This window comes from Apis dorsata, unplaced genomic scaffold, assembly GCF_000469605.1.
Source record: "Apis dorsata unplaced genomic scaffold, Apis dorsata 1.3 scaffold_176, whole genome shotgun sequence".
Lineage (NCBI taxonomy): Eukaryota > Metazoa > Arthropoda > Insecta > Hymenoptera > Apidae > Apis > Apis dorsata.
The window spans coordinates 639343-644073 of record NW_006263463.1 but is presented as its reverse complement, the minus strand read 5'-3'; the positions used below and the strand labels follow the sequence as shown (position 1 = coordinate 644073).

Sequence of the window (4731 nt, the reverse complement as noted above, 5' to 3'; positions counted from 1 at the left end):
TCCCATCTTTCTTTCTCTTCCTTTTTTTTTTTTTTTTTACATTTGTTTTTATTAATGAAAATAAAATCGTTATAACTGCAAGCGTTACCAATCAAAACGAATGTAAAATAAAGAATTGCTCGTAAAGTTTGTTCAAGCTGTTAGTCGTTAAAGCAAAATTAAAACCTTGCTGTATTATGTAGTTTTTTGTCAATGTTTACATTTTCGACGTTAATTTAATTACTTTCGAAAATGTAATTCCCTTGAATATATGTGCTTTCCTTTGCGCATCGCGTGCACCCTACTCTAATTGAATTAGAACAGTATTTTTGGTAGGCTTTTTCGATCACTATTGGGGTAACTTCATCCCTTGGTTGTCTTTTCTGAAGAAGTCTCCTGTTTTGACAATATCGAATGACTAGTAACGCGACACGCCGTTGATATCGACGTAAACAAGCCAAAGAGATGCCAAGAAGTTTCTTAGACTTTATTTTCTACAAGTCATTTTTTTTTTATTTTTTTTTTTTTTTTTTTTTTTTTTTTTTCTCTTTCCTTTCTCGTATTGTATTCATTTTCTTGGAAGAAGCAAGCAATTTAAGTGAAATAGTATTAAATACGTTCATCGATAACGATGTTATCTATTCCTGGTGTTAATTATGCAAATTTTCTCTATTTATAAATTATTTACTAATTTATTTAATTTCATACAAATATAAACGAAGAATTAAAATATGTAACTAATTAATATATTTCTTTTCTTTTGTTTTTATATGCCCATACGCGTGTATTTTATATTAGTATAACTATATAACAATTAGAAACCTAGTTTTATCATATTACTCATGCATGATGACTCATTTCTACTTTGATGGTAGCAAGTTAATCTTGACGATACATGATTCGTGTATCAGTGTCACAAATTCATTGATCTAAGTGTGAAGATATTATATATTTATATTGTACATATGATTAATTGGAATCGTCAGAAGTTTCTCTGTAATAAATATTTTTTCTGAAATTTTTTAATTTTGTATTTTATATCACAAGTTCGATAGATTTATCTATATATAATTAGATACATTATCCTAGAAGATATTTATCTTGAGAGTAATTTTAAATAATAATGTATATATCTGATCGTTTCAAAGTTTCTCACTTCTTTTTAATAAAAAACGTAGTTGATTATAGTTTAATTAAATTGATTAAGATTAAATATAATTAAAATAAATATATTAAACAACGATTATTTGTTACATTATGTTTATAATATTCCGCACTAGTTTTATTGAGAAGACGATAAACATTTTGAAATATATTTGCATTCTTAAAATGGTCATGTTTTAAAACGGAATAATAATATGAACATTGAATAGAATTGCTTTTTCGTGGCAGAATCAAAACAATGAGAAATTAATTTTTCCATTTATCTAATCGATTGAAAATTATAATAGGTAAAAAAACAAACTGAGAATGATTTTTTGAAAAAGAAATCCAATCGAAGGTAGACGATAAGAATTTCAAATCGAAAATGGACAAGTTTGGCTCGGACACCAGTATTATCTTCTGGGCGTCACGTAACAGGTTTTGAATTTCGTCCCGGTACACATGTAGACATTCGACCACCCTCACGTACCTGTAAACGCGCGTCCACAATATTATGTTAACGTTGTGAAAGAGAAAGAGAAGAAGATACAGAAAGAGTAGAGTAAAGGAAAGAAGTGATGGAGAAGACGAAAGAGTGGGAGAAGGAAAGGAGAAAGGGGGAAGAAAGAGTCGACCGACCGATACGCCACAATGGCGGAGAGTTTCGGAGCAGGCAAGGCAGGCACAACGTGAGTCAGCCTCGTGGTAGGGAGTAGCGAGGTTAGTGCATTCCCCCTTAGTCCTTTACTCACACTACGCCGATCACGAGAGCGCGTTGTTTTCCTCCAAGAACTTGGGCCACGGGGCGAACTCGGTTCAGTATCAGTGTAGCGATCGCGTCGAAGGTAGTAGGACGCGAAGAAGCGTGGTAACATTTCTCTTTCTTTTTCTTTTTTTTATTCTTCACTCTCTTAACTCTTTTTCCTATTTCTTTTTCACTATTTTTCCCCTCTGTTTATTGTTTTGCTCACTCAAACCTAAGATAAGAACGTCACGCATATATGTTTTATCCTTGTTTCGCAGTGAGAAACTAATATCGTATCCTCTTCATCTTTCTTCCCATTGTTTCCTCTCTTTCATTTTTCCATATGCAGAGAATCAAGACGTGATTGGGGTAGATGTACTACTATGATCAATGTGTTACGCGTGATTTCCAATCGATGTGCGAGATCGACTTTGTCTCACCTCGAAACTTTCCTATCTAGTTCTCGTTTCACGTTCGTTTGTTCGCTTTCGCGAGTGCGTCTCCACCGTGCGTGTGCTTCCTCAGCCGTTTGTGTGTGCGCGCACTCTTACTTCTCCGTAATTCGTGGCGGCGGCGACTAAGTGCCTGTTGACTACTCGTTAGTCGCCCCTGGAATCTTCGTCGGGCACTGCTACGGAAGTGAGAGCCGGCTCAAAGCGCAATCGTTTTTCTCCGCTTTGCGAAAGAAACACGGTGATTTCTTGAATAGGTTATGTCGCGCGTGCCAATCTCTGTTTCTCGTTACAGCTCGCACACGTGAATCGCGAGTTGTGTATACATTTGTGTCGTGCTGTGTTTTTTAAGATGATTCCTGTCAGCTTGAAGGTCGAAGTGATATTCGATACCAAAGCTTGGACGTTTTCGTTCTTTGTGATTTTATTCTGACCCCAACTATTGAATTATTAGAGTGTATATAAAAAATGCGAATATCATGGTATTCAGTGTAAACTAATGTATTGATTTTATTTACGCAATTATCAGACAATTTTCTAAATTGCTAATATTTGAGGTTCGTTGGATTTTTGACTTTTTATATTATAAATAATATATCTTCAAACTACTTTTTTATACATTATGTTAATAAATTCTTTGTTTCAAACAAAGATTGATATTAGAAAAGAAGAGATTCTAGTTTAATTTATTATTAATATAATTTGTAAGATTATTTTGTATTTTATTTGAATTATATAAAATATTAAATTATATGTAATTATAAATTATTGAATATATAATTATCAAATATTTAATTCACAAATTTCTTTTTTAATGTCAATTCAAAAATATTCATCATCAGTAATGAGAAATCCTGTAATTTTTTTTGAATTAATTCTTTTTTGCAAATTATTTATATATAGCAATCACATATTTTTAACTTCATTTTTTTATTTGTATACAAAAAAGTTTCTTTCGTAACTTTGTTAAAAGTATCAAATTTGAATTTGATGTTTAATTTTAATTTTTTTTTTTATATATATTTTCTCACGATATAGTAATTTTAGTTTAATATAGTAACTTTTATTTAAATTAAAAATATATCACTTAATATTTATTGTTAGAAAAAAAATATTTGTGATACTTTTTTTGATATTAATTTTTCGTATATATACAAACGAAAGAAGTTTTGAAAGAAATGTTTGGAAGAACGCAATCAACAGTTGTTTCATAAGCTTCGGGATCGTTTTGTAACGACATGTGTAAAATCTGATTATACAAATTGAACACTTTTCGTCACAAGTTTTTGTTCGATATATCGAATTATACTATTGAACGTTCAATGTTAAAATTTTATTTGGTTCCATAGCAAATGAACCAGCTCGATGCAATTTATTGATTTCGATATGATTTTTTCTCGCGATGTAGATAATAAACCGCGGTAATTCGAGAGAAAAAGTGGTTTCCATTACGAACGATAATCGAGACATACTTGTAATTTGAGAATCACTTTTAATTTCTTTAGATTAGTGGTTTATTCTATTTGAATATTAATCTGTTCTATTATCTTGCTATGTCATTATGTATAATTCTATTTGTATTTATGATATTATTAAAATAAGATTAGAATTATTTTTCGATCAAATAATTTAAAAAGATAATATGATAAATAGTTTGGAAATTTAAAAAAAATAAATAAAATTTAATAATATTAATAGTGATTGACGAGAAAAAATATAGCAATATAAGAATGAATTATTAAATTTATTTGATAGTTAACTTGAGAACTAATTCTATATATATATATATAATAAATAATAGATAAAAGATTATTTATTAAGCATAAATATTTCTAATATTATTTTTTTTAATTAAGATTAAGAATTTTGATTATAATATATGCATAATTTTAATAAATAAAAATATCCTTGTTTAATGTATTTATATTAAATCTACGAGTAAATTTGAGAATAAAATTCGAAAAAGAGAGAAGAACATTTGTTTCTATCATTTTATTCTCAACTATATTTATGTCCTAAAGACCATACTCTTTATACCAAAAAGATGGAGGAGTTAACAACTCATCGTCGATGTATAATAGAAGATGAGAGGGAGGGGGAGAAATTACTGGAATATAAAAATACCGAGGTCTTGGTAGTTTTTGTTACTTTTAAGAGATCGTCACGAAACAAACGAGACAAGTATAATCCCAAGCGTTGTGAGAATCGAATACTTGCAAAATTCTATAGTAACCTTTTTGAAACACGTTCTGTTATGCAGGACATTGACTAGAGGTACGAGACAATTAAGAAAGAAGAGAAAAGTGTTCGCCTAAGAAGAGAATTTTCGGAGGAGGATGCTCGGCAGTTGGGGCTGGGAAGAAGAATTGGAGTTGGGAGAGGGAACAGCAACCCTGTCACAAGATAGACAAA

General features: G+C 30.2%; 2 long non-coding RNA genes across 4 annotated transcripts in view; one reads left to right on the top strand and one right to left on the bottom strand.

Moving 5' to 3' along the window:
• Positions 1-4731, top strand: part of LOC116185439 — a 24324-nt gene extending 19593 nt beyond the window's left edge. For all 3 annotated transcript variants that reach the window (XR_004150295.1, XR_004150293.1, XR_004150294.1), the window contains exon 3: positions 4580-4731. This is a non-coding gene — a long non-coding RNA (uncharacterized LOC116185439). The remainder of the gene's footprint in view (positions 1-4579) is intronic.
• On the bottom strand, positions 6-2790 carry LOC116185441. Its single transcript, XR_004150297.1, has 2 exons — positions 1875-2790; positions 6-1612 (listed from the first exon to the last, which is right to left on the bottom strand). It is a non-coding gene; the product is annotated as an uncharacterized LOC116185441 (long non-coding RNA).